The sequence below is a fragment of the Leopardus geoffroyi genome, chromosome B3 (genome assembly GCF_018350155.1).
Source record: "Leopardus geoffroyi isolate Oge1 chromosome B3, O.geoffroyi_Oge1_pat1.0, whole genome shotgun sequence".
Classification (NCBI taxonomy): domain Eukaryota; kingdom Metazoa; phylum Chordata; class Mammalia; order Carnivora; family Felidae; genus Leopardus; species Leopardus geoffroyi.
Window position 1 is genome coordinate 73,205,001 of NC_059337.1, and position 21,719 is coordinate 73,226,719.

Here is a 21,719-nt window from a genome sequence, read left to right on the forward strand (position 1 = left end):
AGGGACATCTGCAAAATATTTAACTAATACTCCTAAAAAATTGTCTAAATCATCAAAAATAAGAAAAATCTGAAGGGCGCCTGGGTGGTCCAGTTGGCTGAGCATCCAACTCTTCGTTTTGGTTCAGGTCACAATCCCAGATTGTGGGATCAAGCCCTGCATTGGGCTCCACACAGAGCATGCAGCCTGCTTGGATTTCTTTCTCTATCTCCCTTTGGCCCCTCTCCCCTGCTCATGCTCTCTTTCTCTCTCTGAAATATAATAAAATTTCAATTTACAAAACATTTAAAAAAAATAAGAAAAATCTGAGAAATTGTCATAGCTGAGAGGAGCCTAAGAAGACATGAAAACTAAACGTAATGTGGTCTCCTCATGGGAATCTTCAGGAGATAAAGGACATTGGGTAAAATCAAAGTAAATCTACCAAAGAATGAACCTTAGTCAATAATAATATATCAGTATCGGTTCATTAATTGTGGCAAATGTACCATTGTAAGATGTTAATAGTAAGGGAAACTGGGTGTGCAGTATATGGAAAGTATGTGTACTATCTTCACAACTTTTCTGTAAATCTAAAACTGTTCTAAAACTAAACAGTTATTATAAAAAGTTACAAAACTGTAGGTTTCATGTGACCTGCATTTTGTTTAGGGAGAATTACAATTTTAATATAATCATGTCATTATTTATACATCAAAAGGAGTCTTGAACTGTGCTGTCCATACATAGCCCCTAGCTACATGTGGCTCTTAAACACTGAATTGTGATGTGTCCAAATTATGATGTGTTGTGAGTATAAAATATACACCAAGTTTCAAAGACTTGTATGAAGAAAAGAATGTAAACAATCTCATTAATATTTTTATTGACTAATGTCGAAATGATATTTGAGGTTTATCAGGTTAAATAAATTTTTAAATTAATTTTATACATTTATTTATAGTTTCTTTTCATGTGGCTACTAAAAAGTTTATTTATGTGGCTCACATTGTATTTCTATTGATTGCAGTGGTCTAAAATGATAGACATGAAATGTTAATAATAGTTATTCCTGGTAGTAGAATTCAGGGTAATTGTTTTAGCTTTCCTCTTTCTAATTTTTCTTTAATAAATGCGTGTTCCTTGTACAATAAAAAAAGTAATAAAAATAAAAAGACACATAGAACAATTGCTATGAAATGTCACACTAAAAGATGGAAGCACCAAACAGAAATGTCAAGCCAGAGAGTCCTTCATTAATTAATTATTCATGCATTCATTTGAATACACATACATTAAGTATCCCATGTACAAAGCTCTGGGACAATTGCTGGAAATACGAATACACCAAAAAAGATGAGTTATAATTATTTCCTACAAGTTCACGGTTACTTGACAAGTTAGGCTTATTAATAAAATTTTCAAACACTATAAGGTCAGTGATACTACAGGATTCTTAGAGTCAATTCTCCTCTATTTCTTGCCTTAAATGCTGCTGTTTTTCTGGCTCCAACCTTACTCTAATTCTTTGTCCACACTTGGATTGCAACTAATACCTGTGCTAATGACTATCAAGGCTCTAATCTTGATTTTGCTTCAGACCTATGTATACAGCCCACTTCCTTTTGGTCAGATGACCTTTGAGCAATATAAAATGTATAATCCTAAAACCTATAATCTCACCTCCTCTACTTCAAGCTCTTCTGATTCTGTATTTCTTACCTTAGTTAATGATACTATCTTACCTCACAGCTCTGTGTAAAAGGCAGATTTACATATTTTACTTCACTTCTCACAATTTTTTAGACCTAGCCTGGCACAAGCCCACACATGATTCACCCTTAGCTTCCAATTCAACCTCCTCTCCTGACACATCTCTCACCAATGTTGACCTAGATATACCAAAATACTGAATTCAAGAAATGCCATGAGTTACATCTCTTATCTCCATCCTTCCCTCTACCCTTCTCTTTGTTTGGAGTTTCCAACCTCATCACCACCTCCTCCTCATGGTCCTCTGATATCTCCTCTCTAAAGCTTAATTTAAGGTCTAGGCAAATTTAAAGTCTCTGTCCTTTGGCTCCCTTTGAAATGTGTACATACTTCCAAAATAGCACTTATCTCCTTGAACATTTTTATATTTGTTGCCTGCTTCCTCTAGGATACTCAATTTCTTGAGAGCAAGGATATCTCTTTCACCTTGATATTCCCAACATGACACAGAACATGACAAGTAGAAGACTCTCAAGTTTACTGAATATTTCCCATCTTTCCTTCACCTTTCTTCCTCTACTGGGATCACTCTTACCCCCTAGAATAGTTCCTTGAGTGTCCCAAGCAGGCTTCCACCTCTGGGTTTTTTTACTTGAATATTGTTGCTTCAAATGTTTCCCTTCATCCCATGATTCAGATCACTGCTCAAATGCCACCTCATCAGATACGTCTTTCCTTCAGTCTTATACAGCTAGAACTCCCCCAACCCATCCCACTTTCCCCTTACCCTGTCTCACATTTTTTCATGGCAATCATCATCAGCAGACATCATATTATACATGTGTTGGCATATTTTTTATCTGTATATCCACCAGAATATAGCATCAAGAAGCCTAGGACTTCATCTGAATTATTCAACAAATGAGTAAGATCTGATGCATGTATAAAAAAATAAATGATGTTATTTATCACCTACACATGACACTGTCTCTCTTCCATTTCCTCTTCATCTGCTTTTATTCTCAACAAGCCATATATCTAGGACAAAAGAAGGATTAAGACACAAAACCCCAAGAAATGTCAAGTATAATAAGGTTGAGTAAGCAATAATATTATAACTTGAAAAGGGACAATGGTTCAGCTAACCATTTATTAAATTTGTTTCAAGAATGCATTTTACCTTCTAATTCATTTATTCAACAAATATTTATATCACCTCTATCATTTGTCCTTTTTGAAAAGTTAAAAGCAGTCTCATACATTTGTATCACTGTTCATAGTTTACAAGGTCCTTTCTGACACTCCAATGTATCCTCATAAACAATTTTTTGAGGTAAGCAGATCTTCTGAGGAATGAGTTGGTTACCAGATTAAGAATCACTGGGTTGTAAAAATTTTCAGCTAGGAAAGTATTCCATCATTTTATTGTTGATACAACTATGTACAGAGGGCCATTATCAATCTATTTATTTCACCTCAGAGAGCTGTAATACACACATTGTCCATCAGTACCAGTACATTAATTCTCACTTCTGGGACTCCCAGCTTGCCCTAAGCTTCAGTGCTAATATGAATATTTCACGGTATAATGTACAAACTTTGAGGATAGGTGCAATGCCTTCTCTATTTCTTCTACTTACTCTAAGACTCTCACACACTATGTATTCCCCCATAAATATTTGTTAGTAAAGAGAATCGTTATTAAGGTAAGAATCTGTCTATTCAGGAAATTTTCAAGGCAACTGTGATAACTGGTCTCCAAAGATGGTCTTCCAATGAACTACACCTCTCAGTATTCAGATTCCTGTGTGGACGCCCCCACCCCCCCCCCTCACCCCCCCCCCCCCCCCCCCCCCCCCGCTCCCCACTTGAAATCTGTACTCGACTGTAAGTACAATGTGGTAGAAATCATGTTACATGACTTCTGAGGCTCTGTTGGGAGAAGCTTTGCAGTTTTTGTCTTGATTTCTTAGAATACTTGCTCTGGGGGAAGGCAGCCGTCATGTGAGATGTTCTGATACCAACATGATAAGAGGAAGCCAGGGGCGCCTGGGTGGCGCAGTCGGTTAAGCGTCCGACTTCAGCCAGGTCACGATCTCGCGGTCCGGGAGTTCGAGCCCCGCGTCAGGCTCTGGGCTGATGGCTCAGAGCCTGGAGCCTGTTTCCGACTCTGTGTCTCCCTCTCTCTCTGCCCCTCCCCCGTTCATGCTCTGTCTCTCTCTGTCCCAAAAATAAATAAGCGTTGAAAAAAAATTTTTTTTAAAAAAAAGAGGAAGCCAAATGAGAGAAAGATGGCTAGTCAGCCTTCAGCAATTTCAGAACAGCACCCCCATCCCAAGCTCCATCATGTAAGCAAAGAAGCAGTAAAGATGTCATACCCAACTGAGACATCAGATGACATCAGTCCAGCCAACAACTGACCATGAACACATGAAAGACCTTGAGCAAGAACCACACAGCTGAGCCCACTCAACCCACAGAACTTTAAGAGGTGATAATAAAGTGTTGTGTTAAGGCACCAAAGTTTAAGGCAGTTTGTTACACAGCAGCTGTGACTTATTGGTTTATGGAAACCTTGTTGTGTCCTCTGGTAAGAGTGCATCTATTTGGGGGACTGGGACCACCAGTCCTGCAGCTCTATTTTTCTATACCCTTTTCAAAACTGGAAGCCTTTCACATCACTCAGTAAATAGGTCTAGGCTATAACAACACACTCAAGTAAGACATATGTTGTCTCCAAAATCCAATGAGGCACATCAGGTATTATGACTCTTTCTTAACAGTAGGAGAGACCAGATGTACCAATTTGACCTTCATCCTGCAAGAGGCATCTCAATTTGTCCCAGAGCATGGGAACTCAAAAATGTTCACTGAGGGAGCAAGCCCCTAAATTTTTCTTGGATGTATTTCCTACCCTTTGGCATATATGTGTCTTACCAAGGTGTCTAAAGCAGTTGGTCCATCAACGTAGTGGATCCATGTGATGTCTTGTGGAATGGCAATGCAATCAAATCCCTGTGGAACAAAATAGGACAAGGTGAAGAGAGCTGACATATATTTAAAGTGAAACAATGAAGGTATACTGCTGGACCTTCTGGGTAAAAAAAAAAAAATGCTTCCAGTAGTCTCTGCTAGCAGGTATACAGAAGAACAAAATTATTTTTCATATCAATGCCTGAGTCAAATGTCAAAGGATTTGTTGATTTAATCCAGCAATGAAGCCACATCTGGAACAGCAGCTGCAATTCTATTCACCATCTCGTTCAGATGGTGATCAGTAATCCTTTGCCATTCTTCAAGAGTCATCTTCCTTCCACTCAGGCCAAATAGATGAGATGAATGGAGATGAGCTGGCAATTGCCAGCACTATATCTTGTAAGTCCTTTATAGAGGCATTAATGTCTACAGTTTCTCCAGTATTACTGGATCTACCGTTTTGGAATTCAGAGGCAATTCTAATGTCTTCGACTTGTCCTCATTCCATAGATCAGACAACAGTTACAGTGATTCTGCCATTTGCTGAGTGTGTGTCTTTCAGTTAGACACTCTAGAACTTGGGAAATAACCATGGGGTGAGTTCAGAGCCCAGCTGGATACCCTGTGAGATATACCTGAGCCAAAATACTATTAATCATTTGGCCGTAATAAACCCCTACTCTGATAAGTGGACAGAGTGGCATATTGGGTTTCCAAGACTTAGTATCATTTCAGAGCCAGTGTCCAGAAATCCCCAAAAAGTCTAGGTATTTTCCCTTCCCCAGTGCATTTACCTTGGCAAATGGCTGCGGGTCTTTTGGGGGAAAGGAAAAAGGAAATTTTCTAATTTTTTTTAAATTAAAAAAAAATTTTAATTCTATAAACTTAAAATTTTAGATTATATAAACTTTGTCCATATAAATTAGAAAAAAATCTTACAATTCTTTTAGCATGTATGACACCTCATTATTTTGTACTTGTCCCCATGGGGCCTGGTTTTAGATATAGGAACAATGAAAGATGTTGAGGCTGGCTCTCGAAGAGTCTCAGCATTTATCCAGAGGATAGATTCTTCAAGCAAGGAGGGACTAAACTCCCCAAATAAGGGAGGGAGTCAGCTTCTGGAAAAGGAAGACTGAGGGGCTGCAAAACCTTGGTTTCCTCAGAATCTGCCCACATGTGGCTATTTTCAGGAGCCTACATCAATCCCAATTAATGCCTTAATTTTAACCATAAGAGACCTTGAATTAAATTGGTATTATAATCCAGCTACCCACAAGATTAGCCTTTGGGTTTGGTTTTCAGAAATGTCCAACCCTGCGGTTATGAGAAATAAAGATTTCTATCAGAGCAGTCACAGAAACTTTGCAGTTCCTTCCTGGACCTTGAGTTGAAAAGGTTGAAAAGGTTGAAAAGGTAAGTTCATTATTTTCTTCCTCCAATTTCTCTATGGGCACTCAGAAGAAACCCACACCTCTTACTCTTTATTTCTACTAAATTGTTCTACGGCAACAGCGATCTGGTAACCCAACTCCTTTTTTCCATAGACCCCAATGTCAGGAACTACTAGTGTCCCATTTACCATTGCCAATGGGGTCACTAATCCTACTAAAATCAGAGAATCAATACTAACTTCCCATCCTTAAAGTTCTGTTCTTCCAAATCAGTTCCAGGGCCAAAAATTGTTATCACTTAGAGGTCAGCCAGGTTAGCAGAACCACTGTAACTCCAAGATAGAATCAGTTACAATTCTGTAGCTACCTCTTATGTGGACCCAAGGCCAACCATCTCATGATGGGCCTGGCGTCACTGTTGGCCAGGGAAGTCAAGAGTCAGAAAGATTAGCTGGACATAGAATGTAGGAGAACAAAGACAACTTGGGACCTGCCTAGTACCTCTGTATCTGACCACCGTGACCTTGTAAGAGGAATTGTAACTCTTTCACTTTTGTCTTCCAGATCACATGCTATTCCATCTTTTGGCCATCTTTACTGCAGAACTACATGTGGAAGGAGATTCTGGGAAACACAACTGTCTGCTTAACCAAACTGACCAGCATAGTCCAGCAGTTCTAAAGTGCTTGTCCTTATCCCAGATCTCAGAAGACAGTGAATATGGGCAGAAAGGAAAGCAGAGAAGACCCTAGGGGCTCACTGGTGGTCTTGTGACTGCAGCTGACCTGTGATTTGGAAGATTCCTGGAGACAGCAGTTGAGGCACACAGGGAACCTTCCTCTTAAAGATGAGACCATCAGTCTGGATCTACTGAGATTCCTCTCAGAGATAGTGAAACTAAAAGGTACACTATGGGTATGAGGAACAAAAGGCTCATTTCTTGTTTTAGACTCAGTCTTCCAAAGGGAGAAGAACACCAAAAGGAGAGTGAACAGAATCCTTGGGTCCCATAAATTCTAAAATACAGAGAACTTTATTTTGAACTGATTTACACAGGCAGTGCTTGCCTGTCAATGTTTCAGGCAGTATCTCATCAAATGAAAGAAAGAGAGAAATGGAGAGGAAGACTCTTAAAACCACTCAGTAAAGATGCTGACCTCTTCTTGCACATCAGGACTCCCCAGCTCAGAGTATTGGCCACCTATCTCCATGTAGCAGTTACACAGTGCTCCTCAGCCCCTGCCTCCTGCCACTAAGTGCTATGATGTGCACTCCAACCACATTCCCCACCAGGCACTCTGGCCACAGTGGTAGAACCAGAAAACAGGGGGGAAATCTGCAAAAGGAACCTCAGACTTCCCAACCTCATAGCAATGTTTCTCAACCTGAGTCAGGTAAAGCTCCTTTAAAGGACAAATAATTTTCATAGACCCCAGTGTTAACTGCACTACTTTTTTTTTTTTTTCAACGTTTATTTATTTTTGGGACAGAGAGAGACAGAGCATGAACGGGGGAGGGGCAGAGAGAGAGGGAGACACAGAATCGGAAACAGGCTCCAGGCTCTGAGCCATCAGCCCAGAGCCCGACACGGGGCTCGAACTCACGGACCGCGAGATCGTGACCTGGCTGAAGTCGGACGCTTAACCGACTGAGCCACCCAGGTGCCCCTTAACTGCACTACTTTTAACATAATATTATTTAAGCATGTAGAAACATAAAGTGCTGTTTAAACTCTATATGCTTATTGCGCTTGTACCAACAATTAAAAAATACAAGTGAAACATGTACAAAAATTTAAAACCAATAAAACTTTAAAGATTTTCATTAAATATTATACGTGAAGTTTGGCTGAAACTGTATCATCAATTTTGAATTGAAGAGATGAAAAATATATATGTGGTAGTGGATTTTACTCATCAGCTTGATGTTTTTTATTTTGTGCATAATTTTCACCGTTGTTATTTTTCCTTTGTTCAAACACAAATTCATATTGAATCGTTAATCTGTTCACTTGGTGGTCCAATTCCTTTCACTTGGCAGTCCAATTAATTTACGATCCACCAACAGGGCAATATTGAAAGAAATAGTTTTAACTTTTAATGAAACATTCTTTACTGAGTAATTACTATGGTAGGTATTCCTAATCAACTGTAGTCAAATAAATGGCTTACCAAAAGATGACTTCTACACAGCATAGCTACATGCATGATGAATACAGCATTGGTCACACATTGAGTTTTACATGTGTATGGCATCCCAGATGTGATGATTCCATTTTCTTACAATTTTTTTCTATTCAAATTACCTGACATCACTTGACCTTCATTATTGCTAACATTATTAAAAAGCAAAGGAGGGTGTTGGAATCTTGTGGCAGTATTTGCTTATAAGATCATTATTAAGATAAGCCCCAATGTGAGTCAGTTGCATTTTACAAGAAATATATATTCTTTGTAGGCTTTCATAATTCAAGGTGGGAAATTCCCAGTGGGAGCAAATGAGGAATTGATTTACAGAGCCTATATATTTACAAATTCGTAGCACATTTCTGTTTTCATGCTGTTCTTTATTTTCTTAACATTATCTATAATATTTAGCAATTGCTCTTCTTTAAATTAATAATAAAACATCAAGGCAGTCGTCTGGCCTTCTTCATGGCACCAAATTATAGCTAAGATCTGTTTAAAAGTTACAAATAAAATAAGTTATGTATTTTTTTCAATTTTTTTTAACGTTTATTTTTGAGACAGAGAGAGACAGAGCCTGAATGGGGGAGGGTCAGAGAGAGAGGGAGACACAGAATCCGAAACGGGCTCCATCCAGGCTCTGAGAGGTCAGCACAGAGCCCGACGCGGGGCTCAAACTGACGGACCGCGAGATCATGACCTGAGCTGAAGTCAGAGGCTTAACCGACTGAACCACCCAGGCGTCCCCAAGTTATGTATTTAGATGCACACTTTGCAGCATGAGCTTTGGTACCAACTCTTAACAAAAGCTACTATAATGATGCATAAAATAATTTGAAAAATTTTAAGTGGCCGTTAAACATAATAGCAGAAAAGTAACCAATATTTCTTACAGATATTCTCATGAAGCACAAGGTAGAACACAACAGGCTAACAAGGAATGTCCTGGTTGCTTCCCTTACAAGCTGAAGTGTCGCCACCATGTGGCAGGAGTAAAAATAATTCACAATTCTTTTAGTTCATTAACTGAAATTATGCAAATCTTAATTTAAATTTGGTGAAAACCCCAATATTACAAATTTTGCTCATAATATATGGATTATTAACTTTTATATCGCATCACTTAGATTCCACAAAACTTATGCTGCATGTTTTAGACAATACTGTATTAAAAACACATTTTTAATTTTCATAAAAATATGAAGACCCATAAAAATTCCAAGATACATCACCAGAAATATGATAAATACAAAGTATAAATAACTTTTTAACGCAATTTTAAAATAACCTCTATTGCTATTATAATTTCTATATGGGTCTTAGAAATGACTTAAAAGTCATGGTAACTTTGTCTCTATAAAAAAGAACTCTATTCAAAAAAGGGATAAAAACTTAATAAAATGTAGAATACCGTCCATCACTAACATGAAATTCATAAGTCGTTTGCTTTCTAAATCCTTCAATCAGTAACCTAAATAATCAAAATTCTTCATATATTTAAGGCATAATTTATTACCTTGTTTATTGCAAAACAGTATAATGTAGCCTGATTGTCAATTAGCTGTTACCAAATTATGATTTTTTTTAATCTCTAAGAAAGTATCTCACTAGTGAGTAGTGAATATCTGAGCTCATGGGAATTGGGTGATTACCTGTTTTCTCATTATGCTTTTGTATTTTCCAAATTTACAATAAAATACATATATATTAACTTTACGATTAAAAAGGAAAAAGTTGGTGCAGCGATTGGGGTTATAACACCCTGGAAATGACATAATCATACAGCAAAAAGTGGTATAATAAATTCTGATAAGTCTATATTCCATACAGTTAAAAATAATGAAGTGAATCTATATGCATAATAACAAGAAAAGAGCCTCAAAATGCGATATTGGGAAAAGAAGTTGCAGAACAATATATAGAGTGTGGTGCCATTTATGTTAATAAAAATACTTGCATAATGCAAACCCTGAATATTGCATAGTAACAGGACATTATAGGTCTGCAAGTTGGCACCCAGATCCGTTTCATCCATGTCTGTTCCTTTTGGTACCTTTATTAGAACGAGCAAATTCCACTGAGTCCTTTTCCCAATTGATGAACATATTTTGTTATGTAACATATTTGTTTAAAAAAGCAAAAAAACCATTTGTTTTCCAAATGTCTTTGCAGTAGTGATAAGGTCTGCCGATGGCTAGAGGAACCTCCTTGTGGCAGTACAGCCATTGAGTAATTGGTGTTTAGTCTGTTGATTAAGAAAGTTTGGGGTGCTTGGGTGGCTCAGTCAGTTAAGCGTCAGACTTTAGCTTAGCAGCTCAGGTCATGATCTTGCAGTTGGTGAGTTCAAGCCCCACATGGGGCTACAGAGTCCCACTTCAGATCTTCTATCCCCTGTCCTCCTGTCTCTCTGTCTCTGCCCCTTCCCCTTCCTCTCTGCCACAGTCTCTCTCTCTCTCTCAAAAATAAACATTAAAAAAAAGAAAAAAGAAAGTGAATGTTCTTAGTAAACCAACAGGTGATTGGCCTACCAGTGGCAAACTTAAGCTATTTAAAGTGGGACAAGACCGGGGTGCCTGGGTGGCACAGTCGGTTAAGCGTCCAACTTCAGCCAGGTCACGATCTCGCGGTCCGGGAGTTCGAGCCCCGCGTCAGGCTCTGGGCTGATGGCTCAGAGCCTGGAGCCTGTTTCCGATTCTGTGTCTCCCTCTCTCTCTGCCCCTCCCCCGTTCATGCTCTCTCTCTGTCCCAAAAATAAACGTTGAAAAAATAAAAATAAAAAAAAAAATAAAGTGGGACAAGATTCAGACTTAAACCCAAATGCCTATGAATTTGCATTTTTAGTCCCTGTGCAAGGCAACTTCTTCCCTTGCTTATTATGATATCTTGGAAACCAAATTATTGATAATAAATGTGCCTGCTGAGAACATGAGAAGTTTCATGGCTTACAAGAGGGGATGTTATCTTAACCCAAGCTCTAACAAACCACCATGAAGAACCTACCTCCCAACAAAAACATCTCTCTGGCAACTGGATTCCACATGCATTCAGTTTTAACACAGACAACTGTCCTCCTGTGAATTATTATTTCCTTAGAGATATAATGCTAGAGCCAAGTTGGAACCTCAATCATTTTTCTTGCAGAAGTGACAGGCATTGTGTCTCCTCTCTTTATACATTAATTTAATTAGGCAAACTTTCACAGTCTTTCACTATCAGCCTACAGTCTCTCTACCTTCCCAATCCTGGGAGAAGCCTTATCACACTGAGAAAAATGGTACCATATGTCGTACCTAGAGGGAGTTCCCAAGTATGTTAGCAGTGAGGAGACACCTGGCTATGAGGTCTACAAATACAATCAACCTCTAATCCAAGTCCCAACCCAGTCCTCCTCCCAGCCCAGGCTATTCTGCCTCCATCCACATTTTGTCCCCTTCCTCTGAAAAAGGATAGAAAAGGAAATTCTAGTGTAAAGGCAGTAAACAAAATTAACAGGATATATATAAATACATAATTTTGAGTGCATAAAGTCAAAAGACTTCTAAATGTCCCAAAGTGTTTTAATTAAAAGATCAATAATAAATTAGTATTTTAAAAAAATTTTTTTCAACGTTTATTTATTTTTGAGACAAAGAGAGACAGAGCATGAACGGGGGAGGGGCAGAGAGAGAGGGAGACACAGAATCGGAAACAGGCTCCAGGCTCTGAGCCATCAGCCCAGAGCCCGATGCGGGGCTCGAACTCATGGACCCCGAGATCGTGACCTGGCTGAAGTCGGACGCTTAACCGACTGCGCCACCCAGGCGCCCCTAAATTAGTATTTTAAAAGTGTGTGTGTTGTATAACAGTCAAATATTAATATGTTTAATATAGGGGCACCTGGGTGGCTCAGTCGGTTAAGCATTGGACTCTTGATTTCAGCTTAGGTCATGATCTCACAGTTCATTAGTTTAACAGTGTAGTGCACTCTGGGCTGACAGTGCAGAACCTGCTTGGAATTCTCTCTCTCTCTCTCTCTCTCTCTCTCTCTCTGCCCACCCCACCCCCCCCCCACTTGTGCACACGCACGCGCTCGCTCTCTCTCTCAGAATAAACAAACTTAAAAAAATATGTTTTTTTAAATTTTTTTTTCCAACGTTTATTTATTTTTTGGGGGACAGAGAGAGACAGAGCATGAACGGGGGAGGGGCAGAGAGAGAGGGAGACACAGAATCGGAAACAGGCTCCAGGCTCTGAGCCATCAGCCCAGAGCCTGACGTGGGGCTCGAACTCACGGACCACAAGATCGTGACCTGGCTGAAGTCCGACACTTAACCAACTGCGCCACCCAGGCGCCCCTTAAAAAAATATGTTTAATGTATAAAGAGCTCCTACAAATGGATAAGGAAAACACTAGCCGGATAAATATATGGGGGGAAATTAGCTACAAAAATTATATATAAATTGCTAATAAATATTTGAAAAAGTCAACCACATTTAAAATTTAAAAATACAAATGAAGACAACTATCATTCATATAAAATAATATGGATTTTTTAAAGTTTATTTATTTAGAAAGGGGTGGGGGGGATCAGGGGAGGGGCAAAGAGAGAGGGCGAGAGAGAATCTCAAGCAGGCTCCACACTGTCAGCACAGAGCCAGACACGGGGCCTAATATGGGTTTTTTTTTTAACAATTGCACCTCAGTGCTCACGAAATTGGGCACATGAAGGGCTCTTATATGTATTGCTGCTATGATTACAAACTGATACAATATAACATAGATATATAATATATATAATGCAAATTTTTAAAATGATCACCCCTCTTAGCCCAATAATTGTAATCTGTCTTTGAAATAATTATCTGAGCAGATTTTTTTAATAAACAAAGAGGTCCATTAAAGGTTATTCATACTCCCAAGAATTGGAAATAACCTAAATATTTTGCTCTAATATAAATGGAAAACAGAAAATTGAATATATAATATGGCTTCAGCAATGTAAGAAAATATACTTAAGAATAAGATTAAAAAGAAATATAGCAAAATGATATAGTAATTATCTCTGGGTCACAGCATCATGTATGATGTTCTTCTTTAAAGTGGCATGTAACAAATTATGGAAAGAGCCTAAATGTCCATCAACTGATGAATGGATAAAGAAATTGTGGTTTATATACACAATGGAATACTACATGGCAATGAGAAAGAATGAAATATGGCCTTTTGTAGCAACGTGGATGGAACTGGAGAGTGTGATGCTAAGTGAAATAAGCCATACAGAGAAAGACAGATACCATATGGTTTCACTCTTATGTGGATCCTAAGAAACTTAACAGAAACCCATGGGGGAAGGGAAGAAAAAAAAAAAAAAAAAAAAAGAGGCTAGAGTGGGAGAGAGCCAAAACATAAGAGACTGTTAAAAACTGAGAACAGGGGCGCCTGGGTGGCGCAGTCGGTTAAGCGTCCGACTTCAGCCAGGTCACGATCTCGCCGTCCGTGAGTTCGAGCCCCGCGTCGGGCTCTGGGCTGATGGCTCAGAGCCTGGAGCCTGTTTCCGATTCTGTGTCTCCCTCTCTCTCTGCCCCTCCCCCATTCATGCTCTGTCTCTCTCTGTTCCAAAAATAAATAAACGTTGAAAAAAAAATTAAAAAAAAAAAAAACTGAGAACAAACTGAGGGTTGATGGGGGGTGGGAGGGAGGGGAGGGTGGGTGATGGGTATTGAGGAGGGCACCTTTTGGGATGCGCACTGGGTGTTGTATGGAAACCAATTTGACAATAAATTTCATATATTAAAAAAATAATAATAGGGGCGCCTGGGTGGCGCAGTCGGTTAAGCGTCCAACTTCAGCCAGGTCACAATCTCGCGGTCCGTGAGTTCGAGCCCCGCGTCAGGCTCTGGGCTGATGGCTCAGAGCCTGGAGCTTGTTTCTGATTCTGTGTCTCCCTCTCTCTCTGCCCCTCCCCCGTTCATGCTCTGTCTCTCTCTGTCCCAAAAATAAATAAACGTTGAAAAATATATATATATATCCTTTAAAAAATAATAATAATAATAATAATAATAAAAAAAATAAAATGGCATGTAAAAAATAAAAAATTAAATAAATTAAAAAATTAAGTAAAATAAAATGACATGTAATCACAATTTTTTCTTCAATGAACACAAATAATGAGAAAAATGATCTCATAAAAGCACCTTTTAAATACTAGATTGCATATTTTTAAGATATTCCTAGTTTCCCTTAAAGTGGGTGGTCTAACATAAATAAATTTGTCCAGATCTCGCTAGAACACAGATTAATATGCTCCATCCCTGGAGGGAGGAGTTCTAAAGTCGACTGCCTACAATGTAATTCAGAACTGCCTTCCCCCCACCCCTGAATTTAACTGCTTCAATCTTCAGCTAAAGCTCTATTATTTTTGTTAAACAATACAAGCTACACACAGGGTCTGTTTGGTGAGCTATTTTATTTTTCAAAAGTAAAACGACATGTTGTTTCTCCACAAAGGGCCAGGAAGGAGAGGATACCTAACACTCAGGACAGAGGGAGCAATCTAAATTGACCACAGAATCATGTTTGATCACTGTTCTCAAAACATCCAAATCAATTCAGTCGTTCTGAACACCAGTTTGCACCCAGCACCCTGCTGGGTCATGAAGACTGGAATGAGGAGGGTAAAAGAGAGCAAAACGTCATCGAGCCACGAACATTCACCTTGGGTTCCTGCCTCCCTAAAAAATAACCTCTAAAAGATAAGAACTGCTTTACCTCCTATTTCAGAACGAAGTGGGATAAGTGCGGATGCTTCTATAAGCAAATCTTCCCTGGAACAAATCTGATAGATAAACACTGCATTCTCCCTAAAAGCAGGAAGGACAAGAAGAGGTATGAAGATCCTCTTTAGGAAACGAAATCAAACAAACAAACAAACAAAAAGCACAAAAACAAAACAAAAACCAACCCCCAAAACACCTCCTGTGTGGACAATCAAGGGATCACTGTCCTTTTCCCCAGCAAGAGGGAGAGAGAAAAGCCACCACCCACCCCCTGACTGGCAGTCTAACCATGAGGCTCCCAAGCTAATCACAAGATCTTGGCACTCTGTGATCTGTTTCCCATCCCTAAAATGAGGGAAGGGACTCAAGGACTACATTTGCTAGCTCTAACATCTTATGGGTCTATGAGGAGCTTTCTTCTGACTGGCCCCTGGAGGCCTGTGGAGACCAAGTTTAGGGAATCCAGGAGTCTCCGCACTAAATGACATAGCTTCTCAGTGTGGACATTCTGCAAGCACTTTAAAATAATTAGTGGGTCCCAGGGCGGTCTCTTAAAACTTTAATATTTACATTATGACAAAGTGAAAGTGCTCATTAGCATTTGAGCCAAAGCAGTGCCATTCTCTTTATTCATTCCAACAAGCTGATTTTACATTAGCAAGAAAGAGTTGGAGAGGTAGAGGCCCGTGGGTATATGCCTAGCCAAAGTGGATCTCAGATGGAAATAAATTTGAAAAGCATGAACGGAGGACACTTGGAGGAATTTATTCGTGCATCTGACCTCCAGAGAGAGAGCAGGGTCCAAATAAGTGACTTCTAACATGCCAGCCCTCGTTCGTCCTAGCGATGCCCACAGCTCCCGGAGGTGCCCAACCAATCCATTCTGCAAACACATAACCATCCTAGAGCATGGGGACTGATGGCAGGGAGGACCAACAACAACAGCAAAGATCTCCTCCCTGCTTTAACTTCCTCAAAAGTCCAGGCCCCCGAAGGCTGCATTTTCTGAGCGACATACTCTCTAATAGTGATGAGTAACCCCAAACAGGAATAGCCCCCACGCGAATTTATGACATCTCCCACTACACTTCCAGTGAAATATGTCACAGTTCTGCTTAGAATCTGCCCAGACACACATTTCTCTGCAAACACATAACCATCCTAGAGCATGGGGACTGATGGCAGGGAGGACCAACAACAACAGCAAAGATCTCCTCCCTGCTTTAACTTCCTCAAAAGTCCAGGCCCCCGAAGGCTGCATTTTCTGAGCGACATACTCTCTAATAGTGATGAGTAACCCCAAACAGGAATAGCCCCCACGCGAATTTATGACATCTCCCACTACACTTCCAGTGAAATATGTCACAGTTCTGCTTAGAATCTGCCCAGACACACATTTCCTTTCAGAAGACCGGGGTGAGCCCTCACCTCCCTGGATCATCTCCAACCTAATGGAGGGGTCTTAATGTCCCTAAGTGCTCAGGGGCACCTTCCTGTGTTGGGGCTCTTCATCTGTGCCCAGATACCGTGTTCCATCTGAGGCCTCTGGCTCCTTCTGAAATATATACCAGAGAACAATCTGGTAAAGCCCAGCAAAGATTTTTGAGGATTAATTCTGTAAGAACTTCTTACACAGAAGGGAATTCTCCTCGGAGGGATGAGTCTTCGCTGTACCGCCGAGCTCTGACAGTAGAGCCGCCACTGGGCCCGCGGCGCAGGGTGAACACCCCCCACCTCCGCCGCTTCTCTGCAGTTTCCGGAAATGGCCAGAGGGACAACACTGCTGTTCCAGTTTGATGTTTTCTCTAACATCACAACCTGAGCATGATTTGCATTTCAGATTTTCCAGAATGCCTTCTTTCAGGTTAGGACTGGCCTTACCTAGAAGTTAGTTATGCGGCAGGATTTGACACACAGACCAAAATTCCTCCACTAACAGGATTTATACCCCCCCCCCCCACCAACCCGCTGTAACAGCTGAAATCTATCCATTAGACAGATTTCACCCTTTGAAGTATAGCCACTGAAGGTGCAGGTTAAAACGCCAAATCTGTTCCTTGCAGAAGCATCTTCCAGAACCTTTCTCAATTACTAATGCCCCAGTAATGCCGGAAGGTCAGACTAAGAAGTTTGGGTTGAAATCAACATAGCAACAAATGAGGGCTGGTTTTATAAGAACATATATTTATTTTATGAAATTAAAGTGGTACCAAAATGTAAAGAGATTCAAGATCATTTTGGATCAACAAATTCATGACAGATCCTCAGTATTCTATCAATAGGAATTAGCACAAACTTACAGTTTAACCTTTGGGATTAATGTCAAGAAGAAGAGCTACTTCCCCCGTGCCCATGTCAGAAGCAGAACATTAGTACAGATTCCCCGGGGATCAGATTCCGTTCGTAATTCAGTGTAAGCAGGGTGTGTGATAGACACAGCAGAAAGATCTGGTTGTGACTCTGTCTCTACTGCGTTTAAGGTGTGTGACCTTAATTAAGCCACCTAAGCAATGTGAGCCTCAGTTTCCTGATCTATAGATCTCAGATATGGAAAAGAAAAAACACTGTAAAATTTCTGTTCGGTTATTCTCCACTATAGAATCTCTCCATCTTTTTCCTTCTTTCACACCCAGTGGCAGAGGAATCAGCTGGTGGTGCCGGCCAAGACCCTCAGAAGGCCTCTCCTGAGCCGTTGTTAGCTCTGAATTGGGACAGGTATGTCCCATGCTTAATTTCTTGCTCACCTGTCCAAAGGTGCTTGTTCACAATGTCGATGATATGGCTACTTCCTGGATAGGACGGGATCATTTCTTGTGCTTTTGCACTAGTCTGTATGTCTGTCTGCCTTGCATTTGAGAAACATCTCATTGATTCAGACTAGAAATTTCAAGAAGGCAGGGTTTCTTGCCATTTAACGAACGAAGGATGATGCCCAATAGAGAACCACACATGAACAGGGGCTAAATCATCCATAACATGCTTGTGATGCCATGATATTAAAGAGATATCACAAAAGTGACAGCTCCCTCTCACACTGAATCACTAACTTCCATACCTTGTAAAAAAAACCAAATCACAAACACCACCACCACAAAGGAACCTAGGAGTGCCAGCTAAGTGACTAAGTTTTATTTCTCAGCAAGGTGATTCCAGAAGCCTTCGGAGACTGGGAGGAAACCCCTCTGTGATCCCCCCACCCCCATATTTCTATACAAGGAAAATCAAATTAGGCTGAGTGATTATAACCAGCTTTCAGAAGAAAGCAGAATAAACCACTTTGATTTGCTCCATAGGTGGGCTTGGCCCCTTGGACAAGGCTTAAACCTGCCTTCCAGCCAGAAGTCCACCGCACCTCTGTGCTCAGTGGTTTCGCCCTGGCCCCAGCTCTACCTGGTAATGCCTGGCTCTGGAGTTTGAGTTCTGTGGCCTGTTCCTACCTCACAGACATTCACGTCAATTCTTCTAACGTGTTCCAAAACCAATTCTTCTAAGGCAGAATTCTTCTAGGCAGGCCGGCTGCTGAGCCCCTGGGATATAGAGGAGACTGAGGCATTTGGTGTCTCAACCAACTCTGTCACCTCCCTCCTCCGAAGGGGTGGAAGTCCCCAACCCCTCATAGTCCCCTGTGATTATGAGGATTCCTACACCTGCTTCAGAGGAGCCCATGAGACATGCACAGAGCAAGCTGGGGCCACTCAGGCCCCCTTTGAGAAAAGGAAGAAAAGAAGGGATCTGGGTGGAGGTCACTCCACCACTAATTTCCTCACTCAGGTCCAGCCTGTCAGAGAGTAGAGCGCAGCAGTCAGACCAGGTATCTGCTTCGCCCCCTACCCTCCTCCTTGGGGGTACTGCTGTGATACTGGTTGGTTCTGGCCCTAAGGGCACTCAGAGGACTGTGTTAGTGACTGTGCTGTCCCCAGCATCCTGCCTGCCCAGCTGAGGCCTGGGGTCTTAGGAGTGGGGCTCCAAGGCCACAGGGCCCAACTGAGGAATCTTCCACCTCCAAACCACTCCTCCCTCTGACAGACAGCAGTGGGCAGAGCAGGGAGGAGCAGAACGGGCCAACCCTTTCCTCTTTGCTGCATAGAAATCACCAGGACTTTACACTTGATTCCAGTTCTGTCTCTGGCACTTATTAGCTCTAAGACTTTGGGGACGTCATTGAACAGCCCAGGGTCCCTTCGCTCATGAAATGGGAATAGAACACAAACCTCGGTTGGTTGTAAGAGTTAAATGAGTCCGTGTTGTGGTAGAGTTGAAGGCGCGCAGTAGGAACTCAGTGACAATTAAATTCCCTTGCCTTGTAAGTTTGGAATGAAACTCATACAATCCCGGAGAAGATGTGATGGGGGATAAAGGGAGGAGGGAAGCGCAGGTGTTGTGGTTCCGACGAATCCACATCAGGCTTCAGGTGACACAATACAACTCCATGAAGTTGGAAAGAACTTTTCTTCTTATTTGTGATTTGTTCAGAAATGAAAAAAGAGGGAACTGAGGCCCAGGGACTCTGATCACTGGCTTTACTTTGGTTCCAGGACCGGGAGCTCATAGAATCTGGAGGGCCGTTTGTTCCCGCAGCCTGGGTGGATACGACCAAGGTCAGCCCACCTCCAGGACACATTGAGCCTCTGTGCTCCACACCTGCAGAGAGGAATGAATTACCTGCTACCCATCCTCTCCTGGTCTCTGTCTCCAGAATATAAACCCCCAACAACACAACTGGCAAAGAAACTGGGCTCCAAGATATGACTACTACAGCCTTGCAATTTGTGTGGTCTGCTAAAAGAAAAACGAGGCCCCAGGGGAGGGGAGAGGGAAACAGAAGGATGTGTAAAGTTTTCCGACTAAAGAAAAGACACACACGCACACACACACACACACAGAAAGAGGGAGGGAGAGAAAGTTAAAGTACTAAAAGTTTTTTGAGTTCATTTAACAACTCAATTCAACAAATTATATTTCCTATACAAACATTCTGAGGAATAAATGAACAATACAATACTTTTCTTAGCTCTTTGTGTTCAAATGCTTTGCTGTAAAAGTTGTATTCCTGGAGAGTTGATATCAGAGCTTCTCGCTCCTTGTCAGTAAACATAAGAAGAGGCCAAACCTGTGTAAATTTAAATTACATAAAACCTTTCCCCCAACTGCCTGGTCTCTTAACAGCCCCTTTTCACTGAGCTCTGTGGTCTCAGAATGTAAATATCTTTATCTTAGCAGCACAGACTTTTGAAAATTTGACATAATAGGATTTCTCCCTCGCAAGGCATATCAAACACCATTGCAAACTAAAGTCTATTTTACTTTTAACCAAGACTAAATCAAAGGGTCCTTTCTATGTTTATTTTTAGACTTTCTGTTCCCACACAACCAATGAAGTGTCCTCTCTGTCCATCCTGCCAACCGGAAGCCCTGCGAATCGGCCCCATCACCCCCAGAGTCAGCCCCAGAGATGAGAGTATGATGGGATTGTGAGAAAAGGCAGCAGGAACAGTTGGGGCTGCATCTCTGTCTGAAGTGGTCCTGGTGGAGTAGGGAAAGTGGGTGGACCACATGGGCAGATATCTAAAAGCAATAAAGAACCAACAGGTACTTAAATGAGGCAATGTAAGATGGAGACAAAAGTGACAATGATTTTAGCTTGTCTCTGTTTTATGAAGTTCTGGTTCAGTTTCAAGCTGGTGTGGAAACGTAGAACTTCATGTGAATTGATTTCTAGAACTCTCATGCTAGAATGGTACATGTTTCTTGAATGAATAAATGAATGACACGTCAACCCAATGAATGAACAGCAATACGAGAAAGGGAAGAATCTATTACAGATCAATGAACAGGAACCCAGGAGATTCCCCTTTGTCTCCCTTTGTCTCCTGACCCGGGGAGAGTGGCCAACAGCTGGAGCAGAGTCCCTAGCATGACACACATCCGAGCGAGCATGTCACCGTCGGCCGCAATTCCTTGGGCAGCTTGAATCATTAGCTTCCATGATATGCTCCCCACCTGTTGTAGCCTCTAGTGATCCCTCTCTTCTTGGAATCTCTACTTCCCATGTGAGATGTTTTCCTCATTTAGAGAATTAATCAGTACTGTTTTTAACTGTTGTGCTTCTTCCTTCCTTCTCTAGATAATACGATCCTTAAAGGTTGAGATGGCGTCATATGCTGCTTTTTGTGCCTACTTCATTGCACATTCTAAAGCTGAGTACATACGGAAGAATGAATCAATTAATGAAATTAATGAGCACACGCCAAGGCTTAAGGAGAAGGACATTAACTGCTTGGCTTGATGACAAAAAACAACATCACTCTTTGTGTTTCAGTCCCCAGCCCAGAGATGCAGTCGCCTTCCTCTTGTGTTGGGGGCCCACAGTGATGCGCAAGCACCTTCAGCCAGTGCCTAAACCCTGCAGCTGGCGCGTGCCCTGCCTGCACTTTATTCACTGCTCTTGTGAGCTGCAGTGTGTTGCACTGGGTCTTCCACCCTGGGGAGTGTTTCACAGCTGTCTACACAGCCCAGCATACCTGCCCAAGACCCAGGCTGTTGAATCAGGGCTAAACACACCCTTCAACGCCATCACAGGCAATGGAGCTCATGTCACACAAGGTCAGTCTTGGGACACTTGGGCCCTGAGTTGAGAGGGTGGGATCGGCCCTGCAGTGAGGGTCCACTTACAAGGACTTGGTGTGAAAGTGGGTGGCAGGCAGCTGAAAAGACC

The 21,719-nt window shown here is 41.3% G+C and overlaps 1 long non-coding RNA gene across 1 annotated transcript in view; it reads right to left on the minus strand.

Annotated features, from left to right (window-relative positions):
• The window catches only part of LOC123583370, a 110,717-nt gene that overhangs the window by 86,261 nt on the left and 2,737 nt on the right, over nt 1-21,719 (minus strand). The window contains exon 2 of the long non-coding RNA XR_006704840.1: nt 4,630-4,707. This is a non-coding gene — a long non-coding RNA (uncharacterized LOC123583370). The remainder of the gene's footprint in view (nt 1-4,629; nt 4,708-21,719) is intronic.